At 39.6% G+C, this 15,932-nt stretch overlaps 1 non-coding gene across 1 annotated transcript; it reads right to left on the bottom strand.

Moving 5' to 3' along the window:
* Nucleotides 1–7,075: 7,075 nt before the first annotated feature.
* On the bottom strand, nucleotides 7,076–7,194 carry LOC130938725 (5S ribosomal RNA). The gene has a single exon (XR_009069876.1). It is a non-coding gene; the product is annotated as a 5S ribosomal RNA (ribosomal RNA).
* Nucleotides 7,195–15,932: the final 8,738 nt, after the last annotated feature.

Genomic DNA, 15,932 nt, shown 5'->3' with positions numbered 1-15,932 from the left:
GTTCCAGGATTCTTTTGAGTTCTCTATTTGAGACTTCAGCTTGCCCATTAGTTTGTGGATGATATGGAGTAGCTACCCTGTGGCTAACTCCATAACGAACCAGAGCAGCATAAAGCTGTTTATTGCAGAAATGAGTGCCCCCATCACTGATTAATACTCTAGGGATACCAAATCTGCTGAAGATATGTTTCTGGAGAAATTTTAACACTGTTTTAGTGTCATTAGTGGGTGTTGCAATAGCCTCCACCCATTTGGATACATAATCCACTGCCACCAGAATATAAGTGTTTGAGTATGATGGTGGGAAAGGTCCCATGAAGTCAATGCCCCATACATCAAACAACTCAATCTCCAAAATCCCTTGTTGAGGCATGGCATAACTGTGAGGTAGATTGCCGGATCTTTGGCAACTGTCACAATTAAGCACAAACGCTCGGGAGTCTTTATAGAGAGTAGGCCAGTAGAAGCCACTTTGGAGGACTCTTGTGGCTGTTCGTTCACTTCCAAAATGTCCTCCATACTGTGATCCATGGCAATGCCAAAGGATCTTCTGTGCTTCTTCTTTAGGCACACATCTACGGATTACTCCGTCTGCACATCTCTTGAAGAGATATGGTTCATCCCAAAGATAGTACTTTGCATCTGTGATTAATTTCTTTGATTGCACCCTACTGTACTCTTTGGGTATTAATTTCACTGCCTTGTAGTTTGCAATGTCTGCAAACCATGGCACTTCCTGGATGGCAAGCAGTTGCTCATCCGGAAAAGTTTCAGAGATCTCAGTGAGAGGGAGGGACGCCCCTTCCACTGGTTCTATTCGGGACAGGTGATCTGCCACTTGATTCTCTGTCCCTTTTCTGTCTCTTATTTCTATATCAAACTCTTGCAGAAGCAACACCCATCTGATGAGTCTGGGTTTTGAATCCTGTTTTGTGAGTAGATATTTAAGAGCAGCATGATCAGTGTACACAATCACTTTTGATCCTACTAAATAGGATCTGAATCTGTCAATGGCGTAAACCACTGCAAGTAGCTCTTTTTCTGTGGTTATGTAGTTCTTCTGTGCGTCATTTAGAACACGGCTAGCATAATAAATGACGTGCAGAAGCTTGTCATGCCTTTGTCCCAACACTGCACCAATGGCATGGTCACTGGCATCACACATCAACTCAAATGGTAAAGTCCAGTCTGGTGCAGAGATGATTGGTGCTGTAACCAATTTAGCTTTCAGAGTCTCAAATGCCTGCAGACACTCTTTATCAAAGATAAATGGCGTATCAGCAGCTAGCAGGTTGCTCAGAGGTTTGGCGATTTTTGAAAATCCTTTATAAACCTCCTATAGAATCCTGCATGCCCAGAAAGCTTTTGATTGCCTTAACATTAGCAGGTGGTGGCAATTTTTCAATTACTTCTACCTTAGCTTGGTCCACCTCTATCCCCTTGTTCGAAATTTTGTGCCCAAGGACAATTCCTTCAGTCACCATAAAGTGACATTTTTCCCAGTTTAAAACCAGGTTAGTCTCTTGGCATCTTTTCAGAACAAGTGCTAAATGGTTAAGGCAGGAGCTGAATGAGTCTCCAAATACTGAAAAGTCATCCATGAAGACTTCCAGGAATTTTTCCACCATATCAGAGAAAATTGAGAGCATGCACCTCTGAAAGGTTGCAGGTGCATTGCACAGGCCAAATGGCATCCTTCTGTATGCAAATACTCCAGATGGGCATGTGAACGCCATTTTCTCCTGATCCTGGGGATCTATTGCAATTTGATTATAACCTGAATATCCATCCAGGAAGCAGTAGTATTCATGACCTGCTAGTCTTTCTAGCATCTGGTCTATGAATGGTAAAGGAAAATGATCCTTTCTGGTGGCTGTATTGAGCCTTCTGTAATCAATACACATACGCCACCCAGTAACTGTTCTTGTAGGAACCAGTTCATTTTTTTCATTATGAACCACTGTCATGCCACCTTTCTTAGGGACGACTTGGACAGGGCTCACCCAGGGGCTGTCAGAAATAGGATAAATAATCCCAGCCTCTAGTAATTTAGTGACCTCTTTCTGCACCACTTCCTTCATGGTTGGGTTCAGCCGCCTTTGTGGTTGAACCACTGGCTTGGCGTCACCCTCTAGTAAGATCTTGTGCGTGCATCTAGCTGGGCTAATGCCCTTAAGATCACTGATGGACCACCCAAGAGCTGTCTTGTGTGTCCTTAGCACTTGAATTAGTGCTTCCTCTTCCTGTGGCTCTAAGGTAGAGCTTATGATTACAGGAAAGGTATCACCTTCTCCCAAGAATGCATATTTTAGGGAAGGTGGTAATGGTTTGAGCTCGGGTTTAGGAGGTTTCTCCTCTTCCTGAGGGATTTTCAGAGGTTCTACTATTTTCTCTGACTCCTCCAGATCAGGCTGAACGTCTTTAAAGATGTCCTCTAGCTCTGATTCGAGACTCTCAGCCATATTGACCTCCCTTACCAGAGAGTTAATAATATCAACATTCATGCAGTCATTTGGGGTGTCTGGATGTTGCATGGCTTTGACAACATTCAACTTGAACTCCTCCTCATTGACTCTCAAGGTTAATTCCCCTTTTTGGACATCAATGAGGGTTCGGCCAGTTGCTAGGAAAGGTCTTCCTAGAATGAGAGTTGCACTCTTGTGCTCCTCCATTTCCAACACCACAAAGTCAGTAGGAAAGGCAAATGGCCCAACCTTGACAATCATGTCCTCAATCACACCTGATGGGTATTTAATGGAGCCATCAGCAAGTTGAAGACATATCCTGGTTGGTTTGATTTCTTCAGTTAAACCAAGCTTTCTGATAGTAGATGCAGGTATTAGGTTGATACTTGCCCCAAGATCACATAAAGCTTGCTTGGTGCAAGTGCCCTCTAATGTGCATGGTATCATAAAGCTCCCAGGATCTTTAAGCTTCTCAGGTAAGCTTTTCAGAATGACTGCACTGCATTCTTCAGTGAGGTAAACTTTTTCAGTTTCCCTCCAATCCTTCTTATGGCTTAAGATCTCTTTCATGAACTTAGCATAAGAGGGTATTTGCTCAAGTGCTTCTGCAAACGGAATCTTTATTTCAAGAGTCCTGAGATAGTCTGCAAAGCGGGCAAATTGCTTATCCTGTTCCGCTTGGCGGAGTTTTTGAGGATAAGGCATTTTGGCTTTGTATTCCTCAACCTTAGTTGCTGCAGGTTTATTACCTACAGAAGTGGGTTGGGAAGCCTTTTTAGAAGGGTTGTTATCAGCACTTGTATGTGACTGATTCCCCACTGATATTTGAATGCCAGTGGTGGGAGCTGGAGTGGCGTTAGACGCCACTTCCTTGTTTGTTACTGGCGTTTGAACGCCAGAACCATGCTCCCTTTGGGCGTTCAACGCCGGATTCATGCTTGTTTCTGGCGTTGAACGCCAGGAATGAGCATGGTCTGGGCGTTCAGCGCCAGCTTTATTCCTCTCTGGGCTCTGATTGTCCTCAGAGGGATTTTGAGTATCCACCTGTTCATTTCTTGGGTTCCTGCTACTTTGAAGTGAGGTATTTAATGTTTTCCCACTTCTTAATTGAACTGCTTGGCATTCTTCTGTTATTTGTTTTGACAGTTGCTTTTCTGTCTGCTTTAATTGTACTTCCATATTCCTGTTAGCCATTCTTGTTTCCTGTAATATTTCCTTGAATTCAGCTAGCTGCTGAGTTAGAAAATCTAATTGCTGATTGAATTCATTAGCCTGATCCACTGGATTGAGTTCTGCAGTTACTATTTTAGCTTCTTCCTTCATAGGGGATTCACTGCTTAGGTACAGATGCTAATTTCTGGCAACTGTATCAATAAGCTCTTGAGCTTCTTCAATTGTTTTTCTCATGTGTATAGATCCACCAGCTGAGTGGTCTAGAGAAATCTGAGCTTTTTCTGTAAGCCCATAGTAGAAGATGTCTAATTGCACCCATTCCGAAAACATTTCAGAGGGGCATTTTCTTAGCATCTCTCTGTATCTCTCCCAGGCATCATAAAGAGATTCATTATCTCCTTGTTTGAAGCCTTGGATGCTTAGCCTTAGCCGTGTCATCCGTTTTGGAGGGAAATAGTGATTCAGGAATTTTTCTGACAGCTGCTTCCATGTTTTTATGCTGTTCTTAGGCTGGTTATTTAACCACCTCTTAGCTTGATCTTTTACAGCAAATGGAAACAGTAATAATCTGTAGACATCCTGATCCACTTTCTTATCATGTACTGTGTCAGCAATTTGTAAAAATTGTGCCAGAAATTCTGTAGGTTCTTCATGTGGAAGACCAGAATATTGGCAGTTTTGCTGCACCATGATAATGAGCTGAGGATTCAGCTCAAAGCTACTAACTCCAATGGAGGGTATACAGATACTACTCCCATATAAAGCAGTAGTGGGGTTAGCATATGACCCCAGAGTCCTCTTGTCTTGTCCATTCATACTTACTTCCATGATGGAATACAAGGGATAATTTATATGTTGATTTAAATTTTTTTTTTGAATTAACTTTTATAAAATAAAATAAAAACGAAATAAATAAAAGAAATTGGAAATATTTTGAAATTGAAATTTGAATCTTTATATAGAATTTTCGAAAAAAGAAAAAAAAAAGTAATTCAAAATTAGTTAGAAAATATAATTTTTTTGAATTTTGAATTTTATGATGAAAGAGAAAAACACACAAAAGACACAAGACTTAAAATTTTTAGATCTAATGCTCCTTATTTTCGAAAATTTTTGGAGGGAAAACACCAAGGAACACCAAACTTAAAAATTTTAAGATCAAGACACAAGAAAAACTCAAGAACACCTTGAAGATTCACAAGAACACCAAGAACAAAAGGAAGAACACCAAACTTAAAATTTTTAGAAAACTTTAATAAAATTTTCGAAAATTATGAAAGATTAACAAGAAAACACCAAACTTAAAGTTTGGCACAAGATTAAATCAAGAAAAATTGTTTTTTTGAAAAAGGTTCCAAAGCGTATACCCAATTATCAAGAATGTAAGCCAATACTCTAGCCAATTGGGAATAAATATAACACTTGTTCTAGATATTCTAATTAATGCTTTAAAAAGAACTCAAGTGAAACAAGAAAAGACACAAAGCAAGAAAAACTCAAGATCAAACAAGAAAAATAAACAAGAACAACTTGAAGATCAATGAAGAACAAAGAACACAAGTCGAAAATTTTAAAGAAAAATATGAGATATGCAATTGACACCAAACTTAGAACAAGACACTAAACTCACGAAAATTTAACAATTAATTAAGAAAAATAATATTTTTGAAAAGAAATTTTTGAAAAGAAATTATCCTATCAAAATTTAATGACTCTATAACAACAAAAATAAATTATTCCTAATCTAAGAAATAAAATATGCCTTCAATTGTTCAAACTCAATAATCCCCGGCAACGGCGCCAAAAACTTGGTGCACGAATTTGTGATTCGCACAACTAACCAGCAAGTGCACTGGGTCGTCCAAGTAATACCTTACGTGAGTAAGGGTCGATCCCACGGAGATTATTGGCTTGAAGCAATCAATGTTTATTTTATTAATCTTAGTCAGGAGGCCAATAGGATTAAAAGTGAAATTACCAGATTTGATTATAAAAATAAAAGAGAATAACAGTGTTACTTGTTGTGCAGTAATGAGAAATATGTTGGAGTTTTGGAGATGCTTTGTCCTTTGACTTCAACTCTTCCTTGAAATCCTTCAACACACGCAAGGCTCCTTCCATGGCAAGCTCCATGTAGGGTGTCACCGTTGTCAATGGCTACTTCCCATCCTCTCAGTGAAAACGTTCCTATGCTCTGTCACAGCACGGCTAATCATCTGTCGGTTCTCAATCAAGTTGGAATAGAATCCATTGATTCTTTTGCGTCTATCACTAATGCCCAGCCCTCAGGAGTTTGAAGCACGTCACGGTCATTCAATCCCGAAATCCTACTCGGAATACCACAGACAAGGTTTAGACTTTCCGGATTCTCATGAATGCCGAAGATTCTGATTAAGGAATCTAAGAGATATTCATTCAATCTGATGTAGAACGGAGGTGGTTGTCAGGCACACGTTCATGGATTGAGGAAGGTGATGAGTGTCACGGATCATCACCTTCTTCACAATTAAGCGCGAATAAACATCTTAGATAAGAACAAGCGTGTTTGAATGGAAAACAAAGGAATTGTATTAAATCATCGAGACGCCGCAGAGCTCCTCACCCCCAACAATGGAGTTTAGAGACTCATGCCGTCACAAAGTATGTAATTCAGATCTGAAAATGTCATGAGGTACAAGAAATGTCTGTAAAAGTTGTTTAAATAGTAAACTAGTAACCTAGGTTTACAGAAAATGAATAAACTAAGATAATTGGTGCAGAAATCCACTTCTGGGGCCCACTTGGTGTGTGCTGGGGCTGAGATTAAAGCTATCCACGAGTAGAGGCCTTTCTTGGCGTTAAACTCCAGGTTATGACGTGTTTTGGGCGTTCAACTCCGGATCATGCCGTTTTTCTGGCGTTTAACTCCAGACAGCAACATGTACTTGGCGTTCAACGCCAAGTTACGTCGTCTATTCTCGTGCAAAGTATGGACTATTATATATTGCTGGAAAGCCCTAGATGTCTACTTTCCAACGCCGTTGAGAGCGCGCCAATTGGACTCCTGTAGCTCCAGAAAATCCATTTCGAGTGCAGGGAGGTCAGGATCCAACAGCATCAGCAGTCCTTTTTCAGCCTCAGTCAGATTTTTGCTCAGCTCCCTCAATTTCAGCCAGAAAATACCTGAAATCACAGAAAAATACACACACTCATAGTAAAGTCCAGAAATATGATTTTTGCTTAAAAACTAATAAAATTCTATTAAAAACTAATTAAAACATACTAAAATCTACATGAAATTACCCCCAAAAAGCGTATAAAATATCCGCGAAGCCTTGCGGGTACTGTAGGTGCCTGCCGAGCATGAGGCCATTGCGGCTCACCCTTAGGTGTCCTACTCGGGACAGCGTCATTTAGAGAATGAGGGTCGGCACGACGTAAAAAAAAAAAAAAAAAAAGAGGCACAACACGAGGACTTCCTAGGAGGTCACCCATCCTAGTACTACTCTCGCCCAAGCACGCTTAACTGCAGAGTTCTGATGGGATCCGGTGCATTAGTGCTGGTATGATCGCACCTATTATAGTTCGCACACACAATTTTCTTAACCATGCGGCGCGAGAGAGCATAACACTATCCGCGAAGCCTTGCGGGTACTGTAGGTGCCTGCCGAGGATGAGGCCATTGCGGCTCGCCCTTAGGTGTCCTACTCGGGATAGCGTCATGGTGGACGAAATTGTGATCAATGTTCTAACTATTTTGAGAGAAATCATTATTATGGCACTGGTTGAATTCACAACTCCATTCAACTAACCAGCAAGTGTACTGGGTCGTCCAAGTAATAAACCTTACGTGAGTAAGGGTCGATCCCACAGAGATTGTTCGTATGAAGCAAGCTATGGTCACCTTGTAAATCTTAGTTAGGCAGATTAAATTGGTTTATGGATTTTGAAAATTAATAGTAAGAAATATATGAAATAATAAAAGGGATAGAACACTTATGCAGATTCATTGGTGGGAATTTCAGATAAGCATATGGAGATACTGTATGGCTCAAGGACGCCTGCTCTCCTATTGCTTCAACTCAATTCTTCTTACTCCTCTCCATGGCAAGCTGTATGTAGGGCATCACCGTTGTCAGTGGCTACATCCCATCCTCTCAGTGAAAATGGTCCTCTGCGGCTGTCACTCGCATGGCTAATCATCTGTCGGTTCTCAATCAGGTTGGAATAGAATCCATTGATTCTTTTGCGCTTGTCATCACGCCCAGCCTTCAGGAGTTTGAAGCTCGTCACAGTCATTCAATCCCAGAATCCTACTCGGAATACCATAGACAAGGTTTAGACTTTCCGGATCCTTATGAATGCCGCCATCTATCTAACTTATACCACGAAGATTCTGTTGGGGAATCTAAGAGATATACATTCAAGCTCTGTTGCATGTAGAACGGAAGTGGTTGTCAATCACGCGCGTTCATGGGTGAGAATGATAATGAGGGTCATATAATCATCACATTCATCATGTTCTTGGGTGCGAATGAATATCTTGGAATAAGAATAAGATAGAATTGAATGGAATAAAATAGAATTGCATTAATACTTGAGGTACAGCAGAGCTCCACACCCTTAATCTATGGTGTGCAGAAACTCCACCGTTGAAAATACATAAGTGAAAGGTTCAGGCATGGCCGAATGGCCAGCCCCCTAAAACGTGATCAATAGCCTCTTAGGATGAAGAATAAAACAAAACTGAGACCAAAGATGTCTGATACATCAGTAAATCATCCTATTTATAATAACTAGCTCCTAGGTTTACATGAGTAAGTAATTGATGCATAAATCCACTTCCGGGGCCCACTTGGTGTATGCTTGGGCTGAGCTTGATCAATCCACGAGCTGAGGCTTCTCTTGGAGTTGAACTCCGAGTTATGACGTGTTTTGGGCGTTCAACTCCGGATCATGACGTTTTTCTGGCGTTTAACTCCAGACAGCAGCATGAACTTGGCGTTCAACGCCAAGTTACGTCGTCAATTTCCGAATAAAGTATGGACTATTATATATTGCTGGAAAGCCCTGGATGTCTACTTTCCAACGCCGTTGAGAGCGCGCCAATTGGAGTTCTGTAGCTCCAGAAAATCCATTTCGAGTGCAGGGAGGTCAGAATCCAACAGCATCAGCAGTCCTTTTGTCAGCCTTTTTCAGAGTTTTGCTCAAATCCCTCAATTTCAGTCAGAAATTATCTGAAATCACAGAAAAACACACAAACTCATAGTAAAGTCCAGAAATGTGAATTTAACATAAAAACTAAGGAAAACATCCCTAAAAGTAGCTTGAACTTACTAAAAACTACCTAAAAACAATGCCAAAAAGCGTATAAATTATCCGCTCATCACAACACCAAACTTAAATTGTTGCTTGTCCCCAAGCAACTGAAAATCAAATAGGATAAAAAGAAGAGAATATACTATAAATTCCAGAATATCAATGAATATTAATTATAATTAGATGAGCGGGACTTGTAGCTTTTTGCTTCTGAACAGTTTTGGCATCTCACTTTTTCCTTTGAAGTTTAGAATGATTGGCTTCTCTAGGAACTTAAAATTTCGGATGATGTTATTGACTTTCCTAGTTAAGCATGTTGATTCTTGAACACAGCTACTTATGAGTCTTGGCCGTGGCCCTAAGCATTTTGTTTTCCAGTATTACCACCGGATACATAAATGCCACAGACACATAACTGGGTGAACCTTTTCAGATTGTGACTTAGCTTTGCTAAAGTCCCCAGTCAGTGGTGTCCAGAGCTCTTAAGCACACTCTTTTGCCTTGGATCACGACTTTAACCGCTTAGTCTCAAGCTTTTTACTTGGACCTTCATGACACAAGCACATGGTTAGGGACAACTTGATTTAGCCGCTTAGGCCTGGATTTTATTTCCTTGGGCCCTCCTATCCATTGATGCTCAAAGCCTTGGATCCTTTTTTTACCCTTGCCTTTTGGTTTTAAGGGCTATTGGCTTTTTCTACTGCTCCTTCTTTTTCTATATACTCTTTTTTTTTTCGAATGCTTCTTCTTTTTCACTGCTTTTTCTTGCTTCAAGAATCAATTTCATGATTTTTCAGATCATCAATAACATTTCTCTTTGTTCATCATTCTTTCAAGAGCCAACAATTTTAACATTCATAAACAACAAGATCAAAAGACATATGCACTGTTCAAGCATTCATTCAGAAAACAAAAAGTATTGTCACCACATCAATATAATTAAATTAAATTCAAGGATAAATTCGAAATTCATGTACTTCTTGTTCTTTTGAATTAAAACATTTTTCTTTTAAGAGAGGTGAAGGTTTAATGGAATTTATTCATAGCTTTAAGGCATGGTTACATACTAATGATCATGAAATAGAGACACAAAACATAGATAAACACAATACTAAAAACCGAAAATAGAAAGAAATAAAGAACAAGGAATGAATCCACCTCTAGTGGCGTCTTCTTCTTGAAGGACCAATGATGTTCTTCAGCTCTTCTATGTCCCTTCCTTGCCTTTGTTGCTCCTCCCTCATTGCTCTTTGATCTTCTCTTATTTCTTGGAGAATGATGGAGTGCTCATGATGTTCCACCCTTAGTTGTTCCACGTTGTGACTCAACCCTTCTAAGGAGGTGTTGAGTTGCTCCCAATAGTTGTTTGGAGGAAAGTGCATCCCTTGAGGCATCTCAGGGATTTCTTGATGATGAGCTTCCTCATGCACCTCTTGAGGGCCGTGAGGAGCTTCTCTAGCTTGCTCCATCCTTTTCTTGGTGATGGGCTTGTCTTCTTCAATGGAGACATCTCCTTCTATGATAACTCCAGCTGAGTAACATAGATGGCAAATAAGGTGAGGAAAAGCTAGCCGTGCCATAGGTGAGGGCTTGTCGGCTATTTTGTAGATTTCATTGGAGATGACCTCATGAACTTCTACTTCCTCTCCAATCATGATGCTTTGAATCATGATGGCCCGATCCATAGTAACTTCAGATCGGTTGCTAGTAGGAATGATGGAGCGTTGAATGAACTCCAACCATCCTCTAGCTATAGGCTTGAGGTCCAGTCTTCTTAGTTGGACTGGCTTGCCTTTGGAGTCTCTCTTCCACTGAGCTCCTTCCACACAAATGTCTATAAGGACTTGGTCCAACCTTTGATCAAAGTTGACCCTTCTAGTGTAGGGGCGTTCATCACCTTGCATCATAGGCAAGTGGAATGCCAACCTTACATTTTCCGGACTGAAATCCAAGTATTTCCCCCTAACCATTGTGAGATAATTCTTTGGACTTGGGTTCATACCTTGGTCATGGTTCCTAGTGATCCATGCATTGGCATAGAACTCTTGAACCATTAAGATTCCGACTTGTTGCATGGGGTTGGTTAAGACTTCCCAACCTCTTCTTTGAACTTCATGTTGGATCTCCGGATACTCATTCTTCTTGAGTTTGAAAGGGACCTCAGGGATCACCTTCTTCTTTGCCACAACATCATAGAAGTGGTCTTGATGGCTCTTGGAGATGAATCTGTCCATCTCCCATGACTCGGAGGTGGAAGCTTTTTTCTTCCCTTTCCCTTTTCTAGAGGATACTCCGGCCTTAGGTGCCATTGATGGTAATGGAAAAACAAAAAGCTTATGCTTTTTACCACACCAAACTTAAAATGTTGCTTGTCCTCGAGCAAAAAAGAAAAGAAGAGTAGAAGAAGAAGAAAATATGGTAGAGAGGGAGAGAGGTAGGTTCGGCTATGTGGGAGAAGAAGGGGTTGTGTTGTGTGAAAATGAAGTAGAATGGAAGGGTATTTATAGGGAAAGGGGGGAAGGTATGTTCGGCCATTTGGGTGGGAATGGGAGGGAAATTGGTTTGAATTTTTGAAGGTAGGTGGGGTTTATGGGGAAGAGTGGATGGATGTGAGTGGTGAATGGGGTAATTGGGAAGAGGAATTGAGGTGATTGGTGAAAGTTGTTGGGAAGTGTGACATGGGGAAGAGTGAATTTGGATTAGGAGAGTGTGATTAGGATTAAGAGGGAAGGTGGGAATATGTAGGTGGGGATCCTGTGGGGTCCACAGATCCTGAGGTGATCCTGTGGGGTCCACAGAATCCTGAGGTGTAAAGAAATACCATTCCTTCACCATATAGGCATGTAAAATGCCTTCATGCATCATTCTGGCATTTAAACGCCCATTGGTGCACGTTATGGGCGTTCAACGCCCATGTAAAGCATGTTTCTGGCGTTGAACGCCAGTTTCATGCTTGTTACTGGCGTTCAGCGCTAGTTTTTCCTCTCTGGGCACATTCCTGGCGTTCAGCGCCAGAATATTGCTTGTTTCTAGCGTTCAGTGCCAGAATGGTGCTCTGTTTTGGCGTTGAACGCCAGCCAGATGCATCTTACTGGCGTTGAACGCCAGCCTGTGCGTCCTCCAGGGTGTAAATTTTTTCTTCTGCTATTTTTGACTCTGTTTTTAATTTTTATGATTTTTTCGTGACTCCTCATGATCATGTACCTAATAAAACACAAAATAGCAATAAAATATAATAAAATAAAATTTAGATAAATAAAATTGGGTTGCCTCCCAACAAGCGCTTCTTTAATGTCAATAGCTTGACAGTGGCTCTCATGGAGCCACAAGGTGATCAGGTCAATGTTGTGTAGTTGTCCACACCAAACTTAGAGTTTGGATATGGGATCTTAACACCAAACTTAGAGTTTGGTTGTGGCCTTACAACACCAAACTTAGAGTTTGACTGTGTGGGCTCTTCTTGACTCTGAACTGAGAGAAGCTCTTCATGCTTACTCTCTTTTGTCACAGAGGGATGGCCATGTGCCTTAAACACAAGGTAGTCCCCATTCAATTGAAGGACTAACTCACCTCTGTTGACATCTATCACAGCTCCTGCTGTGGCTAGGAAAGGTCTTCCAAGGATGATGCAGTCATCCTCTTCCTTCCTAGTGTCTACGATTATGAAATCAGCAGGGATGTACAGGCCTTTAACCTTTACTAACACGTCCTCTACTATTCCATAGGCTTGTCTCAATGACTTGTCTGCCAGTTGTAATGAGAACAAGGCAGGTTGTACCTTAATGATCCCCAACTTCTCCATTACAGAGAGTGGCATTAGATTTATCCCTGACCCCAGGTCACACAGAGCTTTTTCAAAGATCATGGTGCCTATGGTACAAGGTATTAAGAACTTGCCGGGATCTTGTTTCTTTTGAGGTAGAATTTTCTGAATCCAAGTATCCAGTTCATTAATGAGTAAGGGAGGTTCACTTTCCCAAATCTCATTACCAAACAACTTGGCATTCAGCTTCATGATAGCTCCTAAATATTGAGCAACTTGCTCTCCAGTTACATCTTCATCCTCTTCAGAGGATGAATAGTCTTCAGAGCTCATGAATGGTAGAAGGAGATTTAATGGAATCTCTATGGTCTCTGTATGAGCCTCAGATTCCTTTGGATCCTTAAGAGGAAACTCCTTCTTGCTTGAGGGACGTCCCAGGAGGTCTTTCTCACTAGGATTTTCGTCCTTCTCCTCCCTTGTGCATTCGGCCATATTGACTATGTCAATGGCCTTGCACTCTCCTTTTGGATTCTCTTCTGTATTGCTTGGGAGAATACTGGGAGGAGTTTCAATGACTTTCTTACTCGGCTGGCCCACTTGTGCCTCCAGATTTCTAATGGAGGATCTTGTTTCACTCATGAAACTGAAGGTGGCCTTTGACAGGTCAGAGACTATATTGGCTAAATTAGAAGTGTTTTGTTCAGAATTCTCTGTCTGTTGCTGAGAAGATGATGGATATGGCTTGCTATTGCCTAGCCTGTTGCGTCCACCATTGTTAAAACCTTGTTGAGGTTTTTGTTGATCCTTCCATGAGAAATTTGGATGATTTCTCCATGATGAGTTATAGGTGTTTCCATAAGGTTCACCCATGTAATTAACCTCTGCCATGGCAGGGTTCTCAGGATCATAAGCTTCTTCAGAAGCTGCCTCTCTAGTACTGTTGGATGCATGTTGCAATCCATTCAGATTTTGAGAGATCATGTTGACCTGTTGAGTCAACACTTTGTTCTGAGCTAATATGGCATTCAGAGTATCAATTTCAAGAACTCCTTTCTTTTGAGGTATCCCATTGTTCACAGAATTCCTCTCAGAAGTGTACATGAACTGGTTATTTGCAACCATGTCAATGAGTTCTTGAGCCTCTTCAGGCGTTTTCTTCAGGTGAATAGATCCACCTGCAGAATGGTCCAATGACATTTTCGAAAATTCAGAGAGACCATAATAGAATATATCTAATATGGTCCATTCTGAAAACATGTCAGATGGACATCTTTTGGTCAGTTGCTTGTATCTTTCCCAAGCTTCATAGAGGGATTCACCATCTTTTTGTTTGAAGGTTTGAACATCCACTCTCAGCTTGCTCAGCTTTTGAGGAGGAAAGAATTTATCCAAAAAGGCAGTGACCAGCTTATCCCATGAGTCCAGGCTATCCTTGGGTTGTGAATCCAACCATACTCTAGCTCTGTCTCTTACAGCAAAAGGGAAAAGCATGAGTCTGTAGACTTCAGGATCAACCCCATTCGTCTTTACAGTCTCACAGATCTGCAAGAACTCAGTTAAAAACTGATAAGGATCTTCAGATGGAAGTCTATAAAATTTGTAGTTTTGTTGCATTAATGCAACTAGCTGAGGTTTCAGCTCAAAGTTATTGGCTCCAATGGCAGGAATGGAGATGCTTCTTCCATCAAACTTGGACGTTGGTTTTGTGAAGTCACCAAGCATTCTCCTTGCATTATTATTATTATTTTCGGCTGCCATCTCTTTCTCTTGTTCGAAAATTTCTAAAAGTTTGCTTCTGGATTGTTGTAATTTAGCTTCTCTTAATTTTTTCTTCAGAGTCCTTTCAGGTTCTGGATCAATTTCAACAAGAGTGCCTTTATCCCTGTTCCTGCTCATATGAAAGAGAAGAAAACAAGAAAAGAAAGAGGAATCCTCTATGTCACAGTATAGAGATTCCTTTATGTTAGTAGAAAAAGAAAGGGGGTAGAAGAATGAAGAAGGAGGTTCGGATTTTTGGATGAAGAGAGGTGAAGAGAAGTGTTAGTAATTAAATAATTAAATAGAAGAAGAAAAGAGGAGGGATATTTCGAAAATAATTTTTGAAAAGGGGTTAGTGATTTTCGAAAATTAGAGATAAATTGTAATTAAAATTAAAACATGAAACAATTAGTTAATTAAAAAGAATTTTTGAAGAAGGGATGAGATATTTTCGAAAATTAGAGAGGGAAAAGTAGTTAAGTGGTTTTGAAAAAGATAAGAAACAAACAAGAAGTTAGTTAGTTGATTGAAAAAGATTTGAAATCAAAATTGGAAAAGATAAGAAGATAAAAAGTTAGATAAGATATTTTGAAATCAATTTTTGAAAAAGATAAAATTTTTGAGAAGGATAAGATAAAAAGATGAGATAAAAATTTTAATAAAAAGATATTTTGAAAAAATTTAATTTTTAAAATGACTTGACTAACAAGAAACTACAAGATAAGATTCTAGAACTTAAAGATTGAACCTTTCTTAACAAGAAAGTAACAAACTTCAAATTTTTGAACCAATCACATTAATTGTTAGCATATTTTCGAAAATTTGATATAAAGATAAGAAAAAGATTTTGAAAAATATTTTGAAAAAGATTTTGAAATTTTCGAAAATTATAAAAAAAATGAAAAAGATATGATTTTTTTGAAAAAGATTTTGAAAAGGTAAGATTTTTAAAATTTGAAATTTTGACTTGACTTGTAAGAAACAACTAATTTTAAAAATTTTTGACCAAGTCAACCCAAAATTTCGAAAATTTGGAGGGAAATAAGGAAAAGATATTTTTTTTATTTTTGAATTTTTAATTATGAGAGAGAAAAACAACAAAAATACTCAATGCATGAAATTTTTAGATCAAAACAATGAATGCATGCAAGAATGCTATGAATGTCAAGATGAACACCAAGAACACTTTGAAGATCATGATGAACATCAAGAACATATTTTTGAAAAATTTTTGATGCAAAGAAAACATGCAAGACACCAAACTTAGAAATCTTTAATGCATGGAAAATATGAATGCCAAGATGCACATGAAAAACAACATAAGACACAAAACAAGAAATCATCAAGATCAAACAAGAGGACTTATCAAGAACAACTTGAAGATCATGAAGAACACTATGAATGCATGGATTTTTTCGAAAAATGCAAGAAAAGATTTTTAAAGCATGCAATTGACACCAAACTTAAAAATTGAC

Source organism: Arachis stenosperma, chromosome 6 (assembly GCF_014773155.1).
Source record: "Arachis stenosperma cultivar V10309 chromosome 6, arast.V10309.gnm1.PFL2, whole genome shotgun sequence".
Taxonomy (NCBI): domain Eukaryota; kingdom Viridiplantae; phylum Streptophyta; class Magnoliopsida; order Fabales; family Fabaceae; genus Arachis; species Arachis stenosperma.
The sequence above is the reverse complement of the archived record's forward strand: the minus strand, read 5'-3'. Positions and strand labels throughout refer to the sequence as shown.